General features: G+C 40.8%; 1 protein-coding gene and 1 non-coding gene across 2 annotated transcripts in view; one reads left to right on the forward strand and one right to left on the reverse strand.

The window, feature by feature from the left end:
* The window catches only part of ZNF385D (zinc finger protein 385D), a 478,212-nt gene that overhangs the window by 41,015 nt on the left and 413,350 nt on the right, over positions 1–23,847 (forward strand). The window lies entirely within an intron of this gene.
* Positions 9–146, reverse strand: LOC119924519. The gene has a single exon (XR_005449230.1). It is a non-coding gene; the product is annotated as a small nucleolar RNA SNORA7 (small nucleolar RNA).

The following is a 23,847-nucleotide window of genomic DNA, read 5'->3' on the forward strand; positions in this document are numbered from 1 at the left end:
AAGTTTTGACTTGTAGTAGATTGTCTGCCACTCGCTAGCCACTGCCCAAGCTAGAAATGGAATGGATATATCTCTGCTTAACTCTCCCTCCCGCAGTCAAGACTGGTAGAGTATTGGAAACTCTCCAGGTGCGACCCTGAAAAGGGTTCCGTTGGAGTAGATAAATGCAGTCGTTGCCTCACCAGGAAGAGGGTTTTCACCTTCAGCACTAGCGGCCGTCACGGTTCTTTGGGGTGGTGCCTAATTTTGCCTGGAGTGGTAGTTCGGTAGTTTAGCCTTATGTCTGAGGGGATGTGTAGAGCCCAGATTTGGTAGTCAGGAGCATAACAGTATAATCCTCAAATTGGCTGGAAAACCTGCTCCCAGGTCATTCAGACTACTCAGGGCAGGAAGGTGAGTTGAGCTGTCAGTCATACCTGTTTTAATGCACAACCACAGCTAGGGCTGATATTCACATTTGCATATCTTTGATGGCCTCCACCACAAAAATTGGAAACTTTTGCTCTTGGCTTCCTTGTGGTTTGGCTGATTAATGGTCACCTGAAGTGGCAGGAATGTGTCAGTGAGGGAAGTGCCTTTGTTCTAAGTTTTCCATAGGATGAAGACACATTTTGAAAGCAATTCCTCAGTCTTTTCATTCATTCAATTCAATCATGTTTATTGAGCATGTACTGTATGCAGAGCACTGTACTAAGCGCTTGGGAAGTACAAGTTGGCAGCATATAGAGACGGTCCCTACCCAACAGTGGGTTCACAGTCTATAGTCACAGTCCATAAATGAAGCTATTTGAGAATTTTGGATGAAGCTCACAAGAATCAAATGAAGAAAAGATGGTGTGAAATGAACTAATTGGATGACTAATGGTTGATTTTTAAACAATACTACCATTTCATTGGTGCATTTTTTATATCCTACAACTGTGTGGCCTAGTTGATAGAGTAAAGTCGTGTGAGTCAGGAGGACCTGGGCTCTAATCTCAGCTCTGCCACTTGTCTGCTAAGTGACCTTGGACAAGAAACTTAACTTCTCTGTGCCACAGTTTCCTCATCTAGTAAGTGGGGATTGAGACTGAGAACCTTATGTAAGACAGGGACTGTGTCCCACCCCAATTATCTTGTTTTTAGAGCAGCTCATTATGTGTTTGGAAGTATGGTTTTAGCCCAGTGTTTAGTAAAATGCCTGGCACGTAGTAAGGGTTTAACAAATACCACAATTATTGTAATTATTATTAGGAATTATATAGGAGTTTTGGTGGCATCTCTTTTTGGTGGTTAGGTATATTTTTACAGAGTATCTTCATGACTTCTGTTTTTATAAGAAACTCAGTGCATTTATAAATGATTTTCGACTGCCCCCTTTCCTTCAGTTATTAAGGGTTTTTTGTTTTTGGAGCACCTTGGTTGTATATTTGGAAGTATGGTTTCAGCCCTGTCTGGCAGTGAGTTTGTACAAGGAAAATTCAGTCTCCAGTTTTCCTGTGTCAAAATTAAGATACCAGAAAAAGCAAACAAGTCCTCGAAGCCTGGAAGATGCTTAGAAACAAACTTGCTTCTCAAGATTGATTTATAGTTGTTTCTGTTATATCTAATGAAACGATTTGAAAAGCAGCTAAATATGGAAATTAAACCTTAGGAAAAAAATGCAGCTGGAAAGAAATTTGTTCCACCTCTTACTGCAATATATGGCATTTGTCTTGTACCATTAAAGCTTACACCAACTTCACAAGGGAAATGCAAAAATGTAAGATGCCTATGTTCAATTAAGGATGGCTATTCATGAAAAATCTGAATTCTAATTGGGAAATATTTATCCCATGAAACTCATTTTTTAAAGACTGAATGGAAAACCTAATGGTATAGGAAAGGAACATTTTGACATGGTGAGCTAGTTTTGTGGCACTGGGCAGCTGGGACATGGCAGACACCAGGCGTGGGTGGAAGATGGCAGTGGCAGCAGTATGCAGGTGTGAGTTGGGAAGCAGCATGGCCTAGTGGATAGAGTATAGGCCCTGGAAGTCAGAAGGACCTGAGTTCTAATCCTGGCACCTTCACATGTCTGCTGTGTGATGTTGGACAAAGCACTGTACCTCTCTGTGTCTGTTATATCATCTGTAAAATGGGGATTAAGACTGTGAGCCCAATGTGGGGCAGGGACTGTGTCCAGCCCAATTACCTTGTATCTACCCCAGCACTTAGTACAGTGCCTGGCACATAGTAAGATGGTAACAAATACCTCAATTATTATTATTATTATATGATATTATTATTATTATTGAAGGTGGGGGCCGGAAGGTGGCGGTGGAGGCATGAAGGGCGGTACTTTACCAATCAATCAATCAATCAATCGTATTTATTGAGCGCTTATTATGTGCAGAGCACTGTACTAAGCGCTTGGGAAGTACAAATTGGCAACACATACAGTCTCTACCCAACAGTGGGCTCACAGTCTAAAAGGGGGAGACAGAGAACAGAACCAAACATACCAACAAAATAAAATAAATAGGATAGAAATGTACAAGTGAAATAAATAAATAAATAAATAGAGTAATAAATATGTACAACCATATATACATATATACAGGTGCTGTGGGGAAGGGAAGGAGGTAAGATGGGGGGATGGAGAGGGGGACGAGGGGGAGATAATTCTTTATTGCAGTAACGTAACATCAGGGGGTCAGGGCTTTTAAACTCCAGTGGTCTTAAGCCCCACAAGCCCCTGCAATAATCCAGCCCAGCTTGAGGTAAAGTCTTTAGTTACAAGCCATTGCAGTCTCCTTAGAGTTCTGATGGTTGTAGAGGTAGTCTTCCAGCTTGCTGTGCCGTATGGTACCCAGAGGAGGCTGGTCCATGTGAAAAGGGTAGAACCCAGAGCTCTGGTCTGAAGTGGATACTGAACCTCGTTCTCCTCACTGTGCCTCGTTCTCACCTGTCCTGCTGTCGACCCCCAGCCCACATCTTTCCCCTGGCCTGGAATGCCCTCCCTCCGCACATCCACCAAGCTAGTTCTCTTCCTCCCTTCGAAGCCCTACTGAGAGCTCACCTCCTCCAGGAGGTCTTCCTAGACTGAGCCCCCTTTTTCCTCTCCTCCTCCCTGCCCTACCTCCTTCCCCTCCCCACAACACCTGTAAATATGTTTGTACAGATTTATTACTCTATTTATTTTACTTGTACATATTTACTATTCTATTTATTTTGTTGAGACTTAACACCTGTCCACATGTTTTGTTTTGTTGTCTGTCTCCCCCTTCTATACTGCGAGCCCGTTGTTGGGTAGGGACCGTCTCTATATGTTCCCAACCTGTACTTCCCAAGCACTTAGTACAGTGCTCTGCACACAATAAGCGCTCAATAAATACGAGTGAATGAATAAATGAATGAGTGAACCATGTGGGACTCAGGCCTCACCCACTCCTCGCCAATGCCGGGACTGGGGATTCCAGTGCACAGCATCCCACAGCACTGGGAGAAGCCTTAGTGACAGCCACAAGTTTCCCAACACTGTAAAAGTTGCTGGCAGTTAGCTCTCCTTTTATGCCACAAAAGGGGCTGCTGGAAGCCTGTATGGAGTGGAGGACAGGACAGTAGACCTCAGGGTTTTGATGTTGAGGGAGCAACCTGGCCTCCGGTTGGCTGCTGGTTCCTCCCCCCACTCACAGAGACACACAACTATTTTTAACGGGAAACAGGGGCAAGGGAGGGTCGCTCATGCATTCCCTATTTGATCCCCACTTGAACATATGGGTATGAGCTCACTGTTGTTGCCTTTATCTTTAAAAATGATGGCGTATGCTCACTCTGCCTCTGTCTCTGTCTCTCTCTCTCGCTCCCTGAGGAGCGGGTCTAATTCCCACATGTGTATACTTTTCCATTTATTCATTCAATCGTATTTATTGAGTGCTCACTGTGTGCAGAGCCAGGGCTTGGTACAATAAGCCCTTAAAAATACTCCTACTAATAAATACCCTTACTGCTACTTAATATACATAGTTGAGCTGTCTGGTTCAGACACAGCATTATGATTCTGCGTACAGTAGATCTGCATTCATAGGTATGAATGGTTCTGAGAGAAAATCTCTTGCACATTTTGTCCATGAAAACTTAGAAGTATACTTTTCCTGGCACATGCATCCCCAACTGTTCACCATCCTTACATGCCCGTCGTTGCAGTTAAACCCATTTTGGCCACATAACTGGGTCCTGAATATGGCCCCATTTGTCCTAAAGCAATCTGGAATTTAAAGCACATTATTAGCATTTGTCCAGAGGCTTATTCAAGTAATAGACTCTGCATGCACATTGCTAGAATGGAAGCTGTGTGAGGGCATTGGGCCCCAACTTCTCAATGTTTAGAAAACTGCCCCTAGGATGTAGTTTCTGGATATCATACAGCCAGTGCAGGATCAATATTATTAATGTAATTCATACATTATTAATTATAGAATTTTACCTTTCTCATTTTGTAAAACCTAGGGGAGACATCAGAAAATGTGTGTACTTCCATGTAAAACTATTAGAGAAGCAGTGTGGAAAGAGCCCAGGTTTTAGAGTCAGTGGTCATGCATTCAAATCCTGGCTCCACCAGTTGTCAGCTGTGTGACTTTGGGCAAGTCACTTTACTTCTCTGTGCCTCAGTTACCTCATCTGTAAAATGGGGATTGACTGTGAGCCCCCCGTGGGACAACCTGATCACCTTGTATGCCCCCCAGGGCTTAGAACAGTGCTTTGCACATAGTAAGCGCTGAACAAATGCCATCATTATTATTATTTCTTGAATGCCTTCTTTGTGCAGAGCACTGTACTAAATGCTTGAGGAAGTGCCTCAGACTCTAGAAGTATAGGGTAGAGTTTATCAAAACACAGACAGCATTATGGAGCATGTATTTGAATTAAATCAGTGGCTTTGCCAGTGTTACCCAGTGAAATTAATCCCAGTTTCAGAAAGGTGTTTCTCCATTGCAGCTCCTTCGCTGGACAGTCACTGTCACTTGTCTCAATTTTTCATACTGTTCACAGTTGAAGAGATCATCAAATACCTTCTCTGATGAAGCTGACAGCAGTCTTTATGATGATGATGGCATTTATTAAGCGCTTACTATGTGCAAAGCACTGTTCGAAGCGCTGGGGGGGATACAAGGTGATCAGGTTGTCCCACGGGGGGCTCACAATCTTAATCCCCATTTTACAGATGAGGTAACTGAGGCACAGAGAAGTTAAGTGACTTGCCCAAAGTCACACAGCCGATAAGTGGCGGAGCCGGGATTCGAACCCATGACCTCTGACTCCCAAGCCCGTGCTCTTTCCACTGAGCCACGCTGCTTCTCCTTTATAGCATAGTTACTAAATAGTAGGCAAGGTAATGTTTGCAGCAAAGGTTTCAGCGTGTGTATTCTACAGTTGTTTTAAATGGTCTTTAAGTGCCTTCTATGTGCCAGGCACTGTATTATACGTTATGGTAGATGCAAGCTAATCACGTTGGACCCAACTTTTGTCCAACAGGGGCCTCACAGTCTTAATCTCCATTTTACAGAGGAGGTAACTGAGACACAGGCAAGTGAAGTGGCTTGCCCAAGTTCACACAGCCGACAAGTAACTGAGCAGGATTAGAACCCAGGCCCTTCCGACTGCCTGGTCCATCCTCTAGCCACTAGGCCTTGCTAGTGGTCTTCTCTTTCCTGCTGCTTCTCTTCCAATAACTTTAAAGAATTTCACTTTTGAAAAGTTCCTGGAAATTTATAGAACTGAGACTATTTTGGGGAAGAGGGAGACTTTTTCAGGGATTTGGTGAGGGGAGGGATGTTAGGTTCATTAATCACAATGATCTTGGGATGTCTGAACAGCTATGTGATGCTATTTTTCAGAGGGAGGAGCTATTCAGAGTCCCTCAACTCTGTTCTCCAGGACCAACATTATTTAGGACTCTCCATCTCTCCATCTCAACATCTCCGCCGTCTTAATCGCCTCCACTCCCAATGGAGAGGAATTTGCTCTCTTTCTGTTACTCTTAGGTACACTGTAGTTGCTCAATACATTTTTGCACCCTGGTTAACAAACACAAACACTCATTGGTGTTTTCCTACGAGGAAAATGGAGCCTTGTCCTTAAACAGTTCAAAGGCTGAGCTTGTTCTTCATAGAAAAACATTCTAAAGGAATGTCATATGGAAAGGAACAAAATATCTCTATGCAAGCAAATAATATATAAGAATTTATGATATGCCAAATATACTAAGAGGTAGAAAGAATACATGAACATAGTTCTCAGATCTGGTTATTGGTTCACAGGGAACTGTCCATCTAAAGTACAGGGCAGAGTTTGACAGAAAAAGTAAACTTTTAGAATGGTTTCTGTACTTGAATCATGTGGTAACTTGGAAGAACTCAAGGCATTTTGACTTGGCATCACCAAGAGCAGATGAAGGTTCCTGGTGTGTCTTTTGTTTTTGTCAGAGGGCTAAAGAGTACAGATTTTGCTATCCACAGGAGGACAGATAATGCATTTATTCATTCATTCATTCATTCATTCAATTGTATTTATTCAGTGCTTACTGTGTGCAGAACTCTGTACTAAGTGCTTGGGAAGTACAAATCGGCAACATATAGAGATGGTCCCTATCCAACAGGAGGGCATTTAAACAGCCTGAAAAATTTAAAATTAAGAAAGGGCCAAGATTTTACATAAATGTCTTCTTGAATTTTTTTTCAAAAGCCTTTGAGGGTTACCTTATTTCAAGGGCTGTTACTTTTAAATCATTCATTTCATATTTTAGGACTAAGAAAAAAGTCTGACTTCTAGAAGGTGCCTTTCAACCTCTTGATGGTTTCGTATGGGTAGTTCCGAAACTGTAACGAAGTTCTGACAATAAGAAATGGAAGAAATGAATTGTATGAAATTAAAATTATTTTGAGTCCATGGCTGTCTCTTGAATCAAATCAAAACCAACATTGAGAGGCACAAAAATGTTCATTTAATTCTTTGTTGTATCCAATTCTATGATTTATCCTATCAGCTAGAATGGTAACTGGAAGGACAACCAGTACACAAATGAGTTTATGTTATCCCTAATGCAGGTAAAATTGTAAATGTAGTTATAGTTTCAGAATATTTTGAGCCTTGCTAAAAGATATATTTCTTCAGAGCCTTCTTACTTTTTGGAATGGAAAAGCAAGATATCCTTGTGCATGGGTTTTTTATTTCTGGCAATTAAATTCAGTTCAAAAATGGCAGACCTAGGAAAACAGACGTCCTTATAAAAAGTGAGAAGGTGAAGGAGACAGATGAGAGAGATATAATTTGAGGTGAACTGTTGTTATAAGAGAATATTGTAAAGGCCACTTTTGTTTCTGGACATTTGCAAATACAAACATGCATGTAGACACAAGCATATTTTCAGTGGATAATGGCTACCTCTTGAATGTCACAATTGTTTTAAATTCCTGTAAAGTCAAATGCGATGCAAAATCTAGTTTACTGTTTGGATCTATGTGGAGTTAAATGAAGATACAAAATTCAGTTTCCTTTTTGGGGGGGTCTATATGGAGTTATGCTAAGTCATTGCGTTTGGATGCACTCATATGCAGTACTTGCCCAGTGAATTCCTCTTTATTACTTATAGCATATTTATAAGCAAAGCCAGCAGTGAAAATATTTGTTTATTTTCCTTTTTCTGAGTCACACAATTGAATCCCTGATCTTCACGAAGTCAGTATTTCTATCTCACTTGGGAAATAAAGGGAAACAGCTAATGTTTTCTTTATCAGTGGTAATTCTCCATAATTTCATTCTGGGTTTTTTACTTCTTTTGTGGGTTTTTACATTTCAAAAAAGGGCTGCAATTTTAATACACAGTAACTGCAAAAATGTTCCTGTCCACTCCTTTGCCCTCCTCCAAAATTAATGTGAAGAATCAATCGATCAGTGGTACTTATTGAGCGTCGACTGTTTGTAGAGCATTGTTCTCAGCAGAGAACTGCATAGGTTGTTGGTGTTGGTGATTGGATAAATCCCATCCTGATTCCTCATCTTGAGACTGGTTCTCCAGGTCCAGCCTTTCCTGTTGCACTTTTGTACGTATCTGTCAATTATATATTATAAACTGTTCATTTATATTAAACTCTGTCTCCTTCTCTAGACGATAGTTTGTTGTGGGCATGGAAATTGTCTACCAATTCTGTTGTACTATACTCTCCCAAAGGCTTAGTGCTGTGCACACAGTAAGCACTCAATAAATACGATTGACTGACTTTAAGGGATTCTCCTTTTCCTTTCAACCCCTAATTCCTGGAGAACTATAAATGGAGCAACAGAAAAAAAAAAAACCAAAACAACTAGGCATTAAGTGCTTTGCTCCAGGACCCTTTCCTCTCCTTTCTAGTTATTCCTCTTCATTCCTTGTGCGTTAAGGCTTTTTTGTAGGGAGGGAGTACTGTGCTCACCCCTCCACCACTGACAGCCCCAAAACCTTTTCCTGCCTCACCCTGAAACACAGACCTAGCGTAGTTATCAACTGGAAGTTGATAGATTTTCTTTTCCAGGTGACTCGTAGATCTATAGGCCTCTGGCTTTTGGGAAACATAATTTCCAGACAGCAGGAGCTGCAAATTGAAGTTTCTCTACTTTTCATTTGGTCCCTGACTTCAGATCAGTTTCCAGAAGAGGCCTGAACATTCTCTTAACCATTCCCCACCACAGTAAGCCATTTTGTTAAAAAGTTCGGTGAGGGAGAAGATTGAAATTCAAGGTAGGATAATGGCCCCATAACCATGGTTATTTGAAATTTGACTCAATTTAGTTCAGTCATAGGATAGATGATTTTGAAAATATTGCAAATTAAATGAACACAATCCTGCATGAAGGTCTTTCCAATTCCTGTCTTTCCAACCAAAGCCCCCCACTCCTAAAATCCCCTAAATGATGGGAGTGTGCTGGATTCCTTTCATTTTCTGTCCCATCCTTTTTGGAGTTAGTCTCTAGTCCAGTTATTTATTTCTCCACAGCAGTGTTCGTATTCATCCTCTCACAGCTCTCTGTCCCTGCCCCATTTCCCCAGACTTGGAAGACAAGAGACAGCCCTGTAGACTGTAAGCTCCTCCTGCAGACTGTGAGCTCCTTGAGGGCTAGAACTATGTTTACTAAGCTTGTAGCATAGGGTTATGTAAATATTCTTTTATTCAACTATTACCCCTCTCCGTTTATTTTAACATCTTTCTCCCCCCGTAGACTGTAAGCTTTGTGTGCGTGGATCATGTCCCCCAATTCTGTTGAATTGTCCTCTCCCAAGCACGTAGTGCAGTGCTCTGCACACAGGAAGCTATCAATAAATACCACTGATTGATCGATTGGGCTTCTTGGAGAGGGTGAGACATTTCCCTCTCCATCCCTCCCTGATTCTTGCCTTCAGCCCCATCCTAACGTGTGGCTCCCAGGATTTTGTGTGTTCAGGGATTCAGAAGGATCGGCAAGAGCCCCCGAAGGGTACTGGAGGGTGGTAGTCGTTTGTATAGGTTCCAGCCTCGCTCATAACCTGGTTGTGCATGTTCCCATTCCAAAACAAAACTATAACAATCATCTCAGGATGCAGATATGGTGAGAATCGTTCCTGACATGCTCACTGTTCCCCCTCACCATCACCTAGACCTGGCTCTGACTTGATGGTACTGTCTCTCCTTCCTGCCCCTCCCCTCTGGGAGCTCATCTCCTCCCATTCTGTCTGTATCATGAGCACTGGCCTGCTTCCCTCCCCACAGTGCTCCTTTGGCTGTATTTTGCTCCTTCCTTCTTCATCCTTCCCTACCTTTAAATTCCACTTTATCCTATCCGCCAGCTGCTGTTATGTATGGTATTGGCTTTTTCTAGCTTCTAGTATAGAAGCAGTGTGGCTCATGGAAAGAGCATGGGCTTGGTAGTTGGAAGTCGTGGGTTCTAATCCCAGCTCCGCCATTTGCCAGCTATGTGACTTTGGGCAAGTTATGTAACTTCTCTGTGCCTCAGTTACATAATCTATAAAATGGGGATTAAGGCGGTGAGCCCCACGTGGGACAACCTGATCACCTTGTATCCACCCCAGACTTGGACCAGTGCCTGGCACATAGTAAGCGCTTAACGAATACCATCATTATTATTATTGTTATTCTGATCCTTGGGTTCTTCAGCTTCTGTTATTGATCCCACTGACCTCCTAGTTTCCCACTTCCTTTCTTTCCTCTGCTACACCCCACCTCTTGCAGCGCCCCCAGCTCAGCCTCTCACCAGCATGAAGAAAACCCCCATGTAATCATCTCTAAACCATGTCTCATTTCCGACTTCACCAATTCCAACTTGCTACTTTCCAAACACAACCTCCCACTGCACCCACAGCTCCTGTCTCTCACATCAGTCCTCACCCCGTACCACACAACCTGTATACTCAAGGCCTGTTCAGAGAGGCAGCGTGGTGTAGTGGCTAGAGCACGGGCCTGGGAATCAGAAGGTCATGGGTTTTAATTCTGGCTCCACCTCTTGGCTGCTGTGGGACCTTGGGTGAGTCATTTAACTTTTCCGTACTTCAGTTACCTCATCTGTAAAATGGGTATTGAGAGCTTGTGGAGTCAGAGGTCATGGGTTCAAGTCCCGGCTCCGCCAGCTGTGTGACTTTGGACATGTCACTTAACTTCTCTGTGCCTCAGTTACCTCATCTGTAAAATGGGGATTAAAACTGTGAGCCCCCTGTGGGACAACCTGATCACCTTGTAACCTCCCCAGTGTTTAGAACAGTGCTTTGCACATAGTAAGTGCTTAACAAATACCATTATTATTATTATCAATCAATCAATCAATCGTATTTATTGAGCGCTTACTATGTGCAGAGCACTGTACTAAGCGCTTAGCACTGTACTTATTATTACATGGGACAGGGACTGTGTCCAACCCAACTTGCTTGTATCCACTCCAGTGCTTAGTACGGTGCCTGGCACAGAGTAAGCACTTAAGAAATGCCATAGTGATCAATATTATTATCATTGTCTTTCCCAGGCTTTCTCATGTCCACTGTGATGTCCCACCAGCACTCCTAACTCAGTGAGTCTAAAACAGAACTACTGGTTTTCCCTAATAACTCCCAACTCCTCCAGCATTCCCATTCCAGTCTTTAATACCACCATCCTCCCACTCTCCGAAGCCTGCTACCTTGGTGTCATCCTTCTACATCTTGCTGTCCTTCACTTTTCACATTCACACTACTTGGTACCACCACTTGGCCAAAGCTGACTGTAATGGCTGGACTCATAAAAGAGGGGACAAGGGAAAAACTGCCGCATTGTATTGTTAGAATGTGAAAAGAAATTTCAAAGATGTATCTGAGACTAGTGCCAACGCAGAAACTGCTTATGAAACCACTGCAAACTTCATTATCCGTTTCTTGTTATTGCCTTGCTGGGATAAAGTAAACTGTAGTATTATGTGACCTATAAAATGTATTAGACATTTTATTACATGCTTTCTGTCAATTTGAATGCAAGACAGATATTAAAGATTACAATCGGAAGATTCAGAATATAACAAATAGCATTTTATAGCACTGACAGGTTGGCCTTAATGTCTTCAATTATAAAAGAAAAGAAATAGGATAAATTTTGAAACCAGTGATCAAAAAATGGTACACTAGGAAGTATACAAATACAAAAACAAGCTTTTGCAATCTTAACATATTTTCTTCATTTTCTGATGCTATTAACTTTTGCAGCATCTTGCTGGGGTAAATTGGAAACAGGGACACTAAAAGAGTAATTTCATCATGAAAAAAGACTTCTTTATGGTCACATTAGGTACGGTGTCTGAATGTGATCCTGGCTTTCATAATCCATTACTGATTTGATGGATGTTGAAGAGTAAGGACACTAAACAGAAATGAAACTCTTCTGATTATAGGCTTCATTGATCTTGAAGAAGCACTTACTGTACTTCTTTTACTAACATAACGTGTTTTCAGAGGAGAACGCTTTAGATTTCTTTAGTATCTTGACTGCTTTCCCTTCCAATATTTAGTTTGACCCAAACTTTATTCTTAACACCTCCATGCTGTGCCTATTTAACCTTTTTATTCTTTCCTTATGCAGTAAGTCCATCCTACAAACGTTCAAATATAGAACATTTTAATGCAAGTTAGTATCGTATTGTACGATTTAAAATGCTTTCACTCATTTCAGAGCTGTTGAAGTGACTATCACAGCTGCTGTCCAATGATGACCTGAAAGGAGAACTGTAATTTAACAACATTTAGCTAAAAGTTAAGTTAAGGGTTGTTAATTTAGAACCTGCCCCTCCTTTCTGAAAGGTAATGAATATGAATTCTCAGCTGCTTTGGAATTAATGGAGCAGCAAGGGCTCAATGCAAGGTTCTTTTATAGCATGGCTATAAATTGGAGATTTTAACATAGTGATTGTTTCCAAAATATGGAAACATTGGCTCAACACAGTGAGTAGCCAAATAGCTACTTTTTCTATTATTGTGATATCTGCCAAAATAGTTTTTAATATTGTATTCCCAAAATATGATTTCAGAAAATGAAACCAGTTTAGGATGTTAGTTCTGGTCATATCAGGTAATTAAATTAGCATTCTGCTTTTTGGCCAGTCCAAGGTATTTCAGTTTTCTCCCAGAAGAGCAATGCCTTAAACCTTTTATCATTTCTTAATATAATTTGATGTTCAGTTGGTCATACATCTGAATTATAAATGCTATGAAATTAACTCTAGCATTCAATTACAATAATTCTGCTGAAATGTCTATGTGTAGTCTTAGCTATGTCAAATTATCCACTGTTTTCTAGTTGGTCACTAGTACCAATTTAAATTTCAAAATAACTGTGTCAACATGATTGCTTTCCTTCCTCACTAAATTGACCAATTGATTGATTCGCTAACTGTCCTTATCGATAATTGTTCAGGAAAGAATGGAAATGTATTTAAAGTTCAATGCTTATCATTTTAGTAGGATAGCTGTTGAGAACGCAGTTCAGTTTATAAAAGCCATCTCTCCTTTTGAGTCCGTTAGAACTTTACTAGCGCTAGAGGCAGGAGGAGAGGATGAGTGAGCTTGTAGTTAGATGCCTTGCACTAACAGATGCGGTGGAAACTGAGACTTCAGAGCCCTGCTGTCATTAGGCCCATTTTCTACAGGGAGTTCAGCATTGAAGGCCTGGATTCTGGCTGAGAGTTACCCAAGGACTGTGGGAGCCAGCAGCAAAGGTAGATTGCTTGTGTCCGTGTAGTTTGTGGGGTCAGTTGCAGCACAGAGCTAGGAGACATCCACTGCTTTGGAGCCACGTGAAAGGACCATTTGGTAGATCCAACAGGTGAGAGGCCTCCTCTAGTTTAAGAACACTGCCCTGAACTTGCTCCATGTCGCCCCGATTTCCACAGAATTGGTGTAGCCAGTGTTTCATCTGCCTCTTCCAAACAGTCAATCATTTATTTATTGCACCCTTATCGTGTGCAGAGCAGTTTACTAAGCACTTTGAAGAGTAAATTGGTGGACATGTTCCTCGCCCACAAGGAGTTTACTGTCTAAAGGGGGAGACAGACATTAAAATAAATTATAGATATATCCATGAGTGCTGTGGGTCTGAGGACAAGGTAAATAAAGGGTACAAATCCAAGTGCATGGGTAACGCAGAAGGCAGAGACAGGTGGAATGAGGGCTTAGTCAGGGAAGAGCTCTTGGCAGAGATGTGATTTTAATAAGGTTTTGTAGGTAGAGAGAGTTTTTAACCACTTATGAGATAGTGCTTATGAAAAGTAGCATGAATTAGTGGATAGAACACAAAAAGGACGCAGATTCTAATCCCGGCTCCTCCACTTTGTGCTGCATGACCTCAGGCAAGTCACTTAACTTCTCTGTGCCTGGAAAATAGGGATTAAGACTATGAATCCCATGAGGGACATGGATTCTGTCCAATCTGATTAGCTTGTATTTAGAGAAGCAACATGGTGTAGTGGATAGAGCGCAGGCATCGGCGTCTGAAGATCATGGGTTCTAATCCTGGCTCTGCCACATGTCTGCTGTGTGACCTTGGGTAAGTCACTTCATTTCTCTGTGCCTCAGTTCCCTCATCTGTAAAATGGGGATTAAGACTGTGAGCCCCAAGTGGGACAACCTGATTACCTTGTACCTACCCCGGTGCTTAAAACAGTGCTTGGCCCATAGTAAGTGCTTAACAAATACCAAAATTATTGTAATTTTTATTACCTCAGCACTTAGTACAGTGCCTGGCACATAGTAAGCATTTAACAAATACTGTAAAAAAAAACAAAGGCAAACCAAAAAAAAGCAAAAGCTATAGCAGCGGTGCACTAAGGGTGAGATATTAGGGCTTTACTTCTAAGGCTTATAAAGAAACCTTAAATTGAAAAGAAAAGCATGAAGAATTAGTATGCTAGGGGCACCTCTGGGTATTTGAGCTCTCTTTGAAGTGATTTTGGCTGCTATTTCACTTGGAAGAAAGGCTGGGAGACCCTTATGCCACCCCTCAGGTTGTGCTATTTTCTAACATGGAACAGAGTCAAAGATCACAATGGATCTGATGTCATGCTCTGTAAATGGGCCTTAATCTTCCCATTTTCCTTTGCAGTCCAGTTCTCCTTTTGGGAAATGCACTAAAATGTCATTTCCACCTCTAAGAACAGAGTTTCTGACCCTGGGAAGGGTCTAAAAGTATCTCCTAGACTGGGCATAGAAAATGGGAACTTGTCTTCCTGCAGTTTATTTGAATCGTTGTTTGTTATCAATGTGGAATAGGTGGAAAAATGGTATTAGGAATGATTGTGGTATTTGTTAAGCACTTAATATATGTCACACACTGGACTAACGTGCTGGGTTAGATGTGATGGAATCCGATGAGACAGACCCTGTTCCATAAAGGCCTCAAAGTCCAAGTTGGAAGAAGAACACGTGATAAATCTCAATTTTACAGTGAGACGGTAAGTGACTTGCCCAAGGTCACAGAGCAGACAAGTGGTGGAGCCAGGATTAGAACCCAGGTCAATTGACTCCCAGTCCTGTGCTTTTTCTATATTTAAAGGAGTGAGGGTGAAGAAGCAAGGACAAGAATGATAACATACAGACACATTTAGGGAGAATCATAAGGAAAAATATTGAATTAACATTTAATCTTCAATTCCAGTCTTCAAAAATGAGTGGCTTCATATTCCTGAGAAGGGAAGATATAGGAGTGGAAAATGCGATAAAATGGGGTAAAGTCAATTATAATGAACTGCCTAGAAATGGATCATAATTTTTCTTTTTAATCATTTCTAGTTATGCAGTCTTTTGGGCTTTGGGGGCTGGCTTTGGCTAGCTATGCACTGACATTTGAATGCAGGGTACAGGATTTGAAGTACAAAACTCGTGGGATTTTTAATGATTATGATTGGTATTCATGCAATTACTATCATCTACTTAATGCCGGACAACCTCTCTTTCAGTATCTCTGTGTAATATGAAATGAGGTTTTCAGCATCTGAGAATTTCCTGAGACTCACAACAGGTCAGGATTGAATTTAGGTGAATTGAACCCCATTGCAATAAAACTCACTCTTTCGAGCTGACAACTTCATAATGCTACGTAGTCAACTACAAATAATTAGAAATGAAACATGCACTTATGTACAGAAACACCCATTCCCTTCATCCCCCTTTGAGCACTGAGGAACTGTGAAATAATAGAAACACATATATCATTTTCGGTTACTACTGTTTAAAGAACAACTTACTATAATGAAGTCAGAGCCTGAAAAGGCTCAGGCTGGGTATACTAAACATTAAGAATGAAGACTTTAAATTGAGTCGTTGGAATTTTGATTTGTTGGCTGAATGATATGCTGGTTGTCAAGTCATAGGTTTTATTGACTTTTTCAGCAGGGGAATAAATCAACTGGGCTTTATAGCACTGGCAGTGATCAAATTGGAGTAGCTCTGAATTGAAGAAAATAGTGAGCAGATTGTAGAAGGATTTAGTGGACCTAAAAAGACTTTGATTTGACTGTTTGTAATACAGCACCAGAGAGCTCTTCCCAATCCATTGTATAATACACTAAAGCCTGTGTTGCTTTATTTGAGGGTCTTGAGGTACTATGCTTAAAATTAAGTTTCTTGTGAGTAATATGTGCCACCCATGATCAGTTATGTCAGAGAGAGTTATGGATTATTGACCATATGCATTTACTGTAGTGTGCTCAGTGATAACACATCAAAAATTGTTTATAAAGGTCTAGTGAAGAACAGTTTATACAGTGTGAAATTGCAGTGGACTGCTGAGAATTAGCAAGAGTTAGACCAGTTTGGCAGGGAGAAATGAGTAATTTCCTCTTCTGACAAATGGGAATTAGATACCTATTCGCCCTCTCACTTAGACTTAGTACTTAAGACTTAGTACTCAAGCGCTTAGTACAGTGCTCTGCACATAGTAAGCGCTCAATAAATACGATTGATTGATTAGACTTAGAGCCCTATGTAGGCTAGGTGCCCAACCCAGTTATCTTGTGTCTACCTCAGTGTTTGTACAGTTGTTGTTATATAATGATAATGATAATCATATTTATTAAGCACTATGTCCCAAGCACTGTACTAAGCGCTGGAGTAGATAAGTAGTAGACACAGACCTTGTCCTGACCAGGACAAGGGGAAGAGCAGAGTTGAATTTCCATTTTACAGATGAGAAAACTGGGGCACAGAGAAGCTGTGACTTGAGAAGCAGCGTGGCTCAATGGAAAGAGCCAAGGCTTGGGAGTCAGAGGTCATGGGTTCAAATTCCGGCTCCACCAACTGTCTGCTGTGTGACTTTGGGCAAGTCACCTAACTTCTCTGTACCTCAGTTACCTCATCTGTAAAATGGGGGTTAGGACTGTGAGCCCCTCATGGGACAATCTGATCACCTTGTATCGTCCCCAGCGCTTAGAACAGTGCTTTGGGCATAGTAAGCACTTAACAAATGCCATTATTATTATTATGTTATTGTCAACAAATGGCAGAGCTGGGTTTAGAATCCAGCTCCTCTGACTCCTAAGCCTATGCTCTTTCCATTAGGCCTTTCTGCTTTTCACATGCATAATAAGCACTTAACTGATGCTACAATTGTTAACTGGGATTGCACTTCTTGAACAAACTCTTCCTGAAAGTCAGGGAATGAAGAGTCTAGCTGTAGACAGGCACCCTGTGTGAGATAAAGCCAGTAGTGCAGAGAGAATCCATTCTTCAGGGAAATCAGTATAATAGGGTATGTTAGTCTTATATTGATCTGCCTGCCACCCTGTGGACCTAGATAGGATCTTGCCATCAATAGTGTCATCTCTTATATATAGGGCATCATAAAGTACTTATTTCATAGTCATTAATTTTGATCATGCATTTATGTGGTCCTATTCCAGTTGAATAGAAATGCAGGTTACATTGCGGCCAGAGAAAGGGTGGCTATGGTGAATGGGACATTACCGTCAGGGTTGCTCACAGTTACTGGCCACACTGGAATTGGAATTGGAAGATTAAATGGGACTCTAGGTTCAAAAATTATAATATGATAATCATTTCATTGCGAAAGCATTCCATGGGCTTTAATTTTTAATTTTCTCTCTGTGGGCCTCTCTCTTCTGACACAGCATTACCCTTCTGACTGATTTTTAGCCGGGTTTTGTTCCTGAGGGAGCACAGAAAATAATCCCTTTAGTGTGGTGAAATTCTTATTGACTTCTGCGGCGACCTCATTCTGCATATTCACTGTCTGACCTCACTGGAATCAGACATCCTATTCCATGGCCTTCAGTAATTATTGAATTTGATATTGCTTGGGTTGTATCATGGTCCTGCTTCCACTTATAAGGCAGCTCTTTGTTTCTCCAAGTACCTTCGGCTTTGCACATGAAATCTCTTCCTATGAAATCTGTCTAATGAATTACCAGCCACCTCAGATTTCCACCATTTCTTCTTCATCATTTTCTTTTTTCATTTAAGTTTACCTCAAATTCATGGTGCTACAGTTTGTGTATGGCCGTTTTTTGTCTCGGGTCATTTTATCCATGGGCTCTTGAGACTTCTTAGAATGTGTGTAAGTTTTTTTAATACGATAAGTGGTTTGTTTTTGAGAAAATGAAATAGAGGTTGTATAAAATGATAAAAAAGCCATTCAGGATAATGGATACTAAATGTGAAGTTTTGGCAAAGATTTACCAGAAGTTAAATAACTGTGTCAGTGGGAAATATATTCCCAATTAGCATTTTAAATAGAACTGAGAAACTCCAACTAATTTAATTTCAAGGTATGTTGTTTAGTGGGATGCATTTTGGAGTCTATAAATTTTTTGAGGAAGTTCTGTGCTTGGTTTTTCTACAGCTTCTTAAAGGGAAACTTCGCAAGCAGATATGGCTTGAGAAAAGTGAGGTAAAGGAGGCGATTGCCTCCAGCCCCACCTGAAGACAAGCCCCACATTTTTCGCTGGGTCAGTTGACACCCTGGTCCATCCGTTGCTCTCCACCCGTTCCACTGGGGAATGGCTACCACTATCGCACAGGGCTGTATATAATATTAATGGCGTTTATTAAGTGCTTACTATGTGGAATGCACTGTTCTAAGTGCTGGGGAGGTTACAAGGTGAGCAGGTTGTCCCACGTGGGGCTCACATTCTTAATCCCCATTTTACAGATGAGATAACTGAGGCACAGAGAAGTTAAGTGACTTGCCCAAAGTCACACAGCTGACAATTGGCAGAGCTGGGATTCGAACCCATGACCTCTGACTCCAAAGCCCATGCTCCTTCCACTGAGCCACGCTGCTTCTCTGTATATGTATATAGTATATGGTATAGTATATGTATATGTATATAGTATATGTATATAGTATATGTCCTCATACTAGCTAGCCCACCCACAGCCTTTCTATATTGATAGCGAGGAAGACTGGTCATATCCCCTCTTCACCACCCCCATCATCAGTCACACTCCTGCATCCTTCATCTCCACCCTTTCCCAGACTATAAGCACTCTCCATCTCCGCATGTTCACTCATCCTTGCCAGGGCTTCATCGTTTCCTAAATCAGCCCTGTCTTTCAGTGGAGCAAACACGCAAGTAGCATTATCCATGGAAATCAGCGTGGCTCAGTGGAAAGAGCATGGGCTTTGGAGTCAGAGGTCACGGGTTCAAATCCTGGCTCCGCCAATTGTCAGCTGTGTGACTTTGGGTAACTTCTCTGTGCCTCAGTTACCTCATCTGTAAAATGGAGATTAAGACTGTGAGCCCCACGTGGGACCTGATCACCTTGTAACCTCCCCAGCGCTTAGAACAGTGCTTTGCACATAGTAAGCACTTAATAAATGCCGTCATTGTTATTATCATTATTATTAAAACACTAAATAACTAACCATAGGGAGCGCAATTGAAATTAATTCAGAAATGAAAAGTGAAATAGTTTTCTAATATTTGATAGTTCAGTTTGACGTAAAAGTTCCAGGAAGCACCTGATTGTCTATCCAGCATGGAAGCTTTTCTATTTGTGGTGCTGTTCTGTGCCCTTAAACCCTCCCTACAGAAAAGCATCTCAGATACAAAAAAAATGCCATGATATTCCTTTTAGGGTTTGTTTTGGCACTAAAAAGCACACTGTCTGAGTACTTTTGACATCCTGAAGTATGAATAAAACATGAACAACTAAAGAAGTATCACTTGAAAACATGTTTATATGACTAGTTGAACTTTATATTTGTATTTGGTAGATTATACTTGCAAGCATTATTAACTTTCTCATGGTACTATGCCAAAATGTCATAAAGTGTAAGGCATACATTTCTCAAAACTATCATTCCATTTCCTGAGCATGTGATCTTTCTTGAAAGGTTATTTTTATTTCTTGTTATTTGCCACACATTAAGCAGATTTTTTTTCTAGGATATATTACATGCCACAATAAAATGATTTGGAATGCCTGATCACACATCTTTAGTTTTAAAGTCAAAATGAGAAATTGGGAAAAAAAAGAATTAAAATGAAATAGTATTTTAGAAGCGTGCAATATACGTAGCAGTCTTTGTGATCTGAAGCTTAGTTTATAGCTTTCAGTTCTTCTGATGTGATTGGTGGAAACTTGAATTGGTTAATTGTAGGAAGCATATCCTCTTCACTTTCATAACGGTATCCAGGACTCAAGATTGGCAGTTGAGAACTTTGTTGAAATGTTCGGCTCATCTGGTCAGGAAGCAACACAATTGGTCAGTGGTGGTGATTGATCTGCGTTTAGAATGGGAGAATTGTCACTAGATTTCCATCTGTTGGTTGCAGAGTTCCTTGGAAAAGCTTCTTCGTCATCTGCATTGCTTCAGTTTTGGCAGTCCATCACTTCTCCTTCATCTGACGTAATTAAGCTTACGCTAGCTGCTCAGGGCACTGATTGGCTACTTTTTTAGCAATGGAGTTCTTATCACTAATTCATGGTCAATGTTGGTTTTGAGTGCAGTCTTGAGAAGCTGCTTTGTCTCGCTATCTTTTTTGATAGGAAGACTTCAGGTCCAAAAACTAGCTCAAAAGAATGGATGGTCAGTGATGGTGACTCACCCAGTGCCTCTCATGTTCCCGCTGGGGTATGAAGTACATTGTAAAATCACGCGGGCAGGAGTGGAACCCATTGCGGAGTGCACATGAAAAGGTTCTGTGCAAATCCAAATGTGGGAAAAGTCAGTGGTGAGGAGGTTTTGTTTGATGTGGAGGTGGATGGGCAATCACTCGAGTTTCTTGAGGAATGGGGAAACATGATCTGAACGTTTTGAAGGAAAATGATTCTGGCAGCAGAATGGAGTATGGACTGGAGTGGGGAGAGACAGGAGGCAGGGAGGTTAGCAAGAAGGATGATATAATAATCAAGGTGGGATAAGATAAGTGCTTACATTAATGTTGTAGCAGTTTGGACGAAGAGGAAGGGGTGGATTTTGGTGATGTCATGAAGGTAGAATTGACAGGATTTAGTGAGAGCTTGAATATGTGTAGCTACAAGAGAGAGAAGTCAAGGATAATGCCAAGGTTAACAGCTTGTGAGACAGGAAGGATGGTGGTGCCGTCATCAGTGATGAGAAAGTGAGCAGGAGGACAGGGTTTGGGTGAAAAGATAAGTTCAATTTTAGCCATATTAAATATGAATATGAATGAGATGACTTAATTTAGAGGTCAAATCATATGCCATTTTAGTTGTGTTTTTTCCTGTAATAATGAGGTGTGAAAAATATCTGCCTCCTTTCTTTATATGTCAGATTTTGGGACAAAACATCAGATAATGGCTGTAACTTGATTTGAACTTCTCAGGGGAATGTAACTGAAATACAGTATTTTTATTAACACTACATTTATTTTAGAAAAGCTAACTTTAAATAGAAAAATTGGTTTCATTCTGAAATGTGTTAAGGCACTGAGGTTTTCTGTAGGTTTTTCTGAAGGTGATATATGGGGTTGTCTGCCTGTTCGATGGACTTTGGACTAAACTGATATCAAAAAGCAGAAGCAGGTCTTTGGCAAAGCTAAAGCTATAATGGAATGTATGAGAGCCTATTTATCTATTATCAATATGTACCTAGATATAGTAATTCAGAGTTGTATAGTGAACAGATAAGATGAAACTCTAAAAACTCTTTAAGGCTTTATTGTTTGAATTCTGTATTGGTCAAGGGAGTAATTCCACGCTATCTTTCTCAATAAATTATTTGTCACTGCTAAGCCTCAGGAATACTACTAAATATCACAGCTACTATTACACTTATCTTGGCAATATTAATTATTTATATGTACTGTATCTTAACTGTGTGGATTTTTTGCTCATGTAAATTAGAAAACACAAGTTTTATAAACGTGTTCATGGGCAGTGTTATTGGAGTGTTGATGAAAATAAAATTACCTTTCCCTCTGCTGAGAAAGGGTTTGCAGCAAATACACAAAGTACTTCTTGTGATTTGGGTACATTTATTTGAGAGTCCCACTTACTATAGTTGTTTTGAGTGTAGGAAAACATTTAATTGCCTTAACCTTAAATTTTCTCAAGACAACTCAAGACAAAGAAAAGATTCATACCTCTTTTCTTTGTCCTTTTCAGTGTGTCACTGGCATTTTTTAGCATCAGCCATGTTTATTTAATATCCACTTATTCGCAAGAATACTGTACTGAGAACTTGTATATTTTTCTTGACAATCCTTGCCAGTTTGAATCTCAGTTTTTTAAACATCTGTGTATACAGATACATATTATAACCATAAATTATCAATTCTTTTCTGACTTTGTACCTTAAAATAGCCTGTATCCTCCTTCCAAGAAAATGAGATGTTTTAGAAAAATAGCTGACTTTTCCCAGAATCTTTGCTTGCTGTAAAATAGAACCAGAATTAAGTGGCCCTCAGGAAGGTTTGTTCATTCCTCTCTTTTCCCCTTCTCCCCATCCTCCTTAGCTGAAGCAATAACACTATCTTATCAGTCCAAAAAAGAAGGTGAAATGGGCAATAACGCAGCTTGCTAATGATGATACTTGTTTTCTAACATCTGAGCTTCTCATGGGAAACTTTGCTGCAATTTTAATGCTGATAGCTCTTGGTGGAAAATTTATATATATATATATAAATATATATATATATAAATATATATATATATATGGCATATGAAATGCATAATGTGTGTATTCTCCTCTCCCCCCGCCGCCCCCAGCCATCTCATGAGTTTCTCTTGCTTCAGAATTTCAGCTGCTTTAAAATAACCATCTGTCCATGCAAAATTTCCTACTTACTAAAAAGCTCTAGTTTATTGGGGATTTTTTGCTTACATATGCTTGTTTTACAAGCGATAAAGATACAGTGGAATTCACTTGTGAATTACTGCAGTTATGAGTGAAAGTAAATCAAGTCCTGGAAAATAATTTATTATGCTGCTGGGAACAATTTAAAGGTGATTCATAGCTGAAACCTGTGGAAAGCTATGTATCATGTCTTGAGCTGGTTGTGGTAGTGATGAAACTCTTTTGATTATTAAATGGAAAAATATTCAACACACTATTTCCATTATTTTCTTCTATTATGGACCTTTAATCCTCAAAAAAATGCCACATTCATTATAAAAAATTGGGAAACCTGGTTCATTGGAATAACTGTCTTTTGAAAGAAAATTAGGCAACATTTCCTGTGCTTAGGATTCAAACAGCACAGAGATAAATTTCCCTTGCACAGTAGATCATTCAGACAGGACCACACAAAGTTGTGTGTGCCCTCTGGGTGATGGTGAATGTGAGTTTCCTGGACCTTTTCATAATCAACCTGATTAACTTGTGTCTACCCTAATGCTTAGAACAGTGCTTGGCCCCTAGTATTGGCATTCTATCGTGAATGAGACCACATAAGGGCACTTGCCAGATAAGTGTAATCTTGGCCTCCAGGCACTGATGTGGCTTCAGCTTAGAACTTCAGGGGAAAGTGGGAGGACCAAAGTGGGCTGAGATTGTCTATTTCCAGAGCGGACTGGGTCAGCCTGGATCTTGGGGTACTCTGGAAGCTCTCAGGTTGGTTCTGTGGGAGGTTCAGAGGAGGGAGGCCCCGTGAAAAATCAGCAGCTGTCTCTCCCCATTGTTAGTTCCCACTCCTCTCCGCTACAACCCAACCGACCCTCAGACTTGCTTACCTAGCAAACTCCTACCTACTCACTGTGCGTCATTCTGGTCGCCACTTGATAGTTCCTGCAGAACTCATTCGCTCCCACGGCTTCAACTATCTTCTCTACGCTGATGACACCCAAATCTACATCTCTGCCCCTGCTCTCTCTCCCTCCCTCCCTCCAGCTCGCATCTCCTCCTGCCTTCAGGACATCTCCAT

Source organism: Tachyglossus aculeatus, chromosome 2, assembly GCF_015852505.1.
Source record: "Tachyglossus aculeatus isolate mTacAcu1 chromosome 2, mTacAcu1.pri, whole genome shotgun sequence".
In the NCBI taxonomy this organism is placed as follows: domain Eukaryota; kingdom Metazoa; phylum Chordata; class Mammalia; order Monotremata; family Tachyglossidae; genus Tachyglossus; species Tachyglossus aculeatus.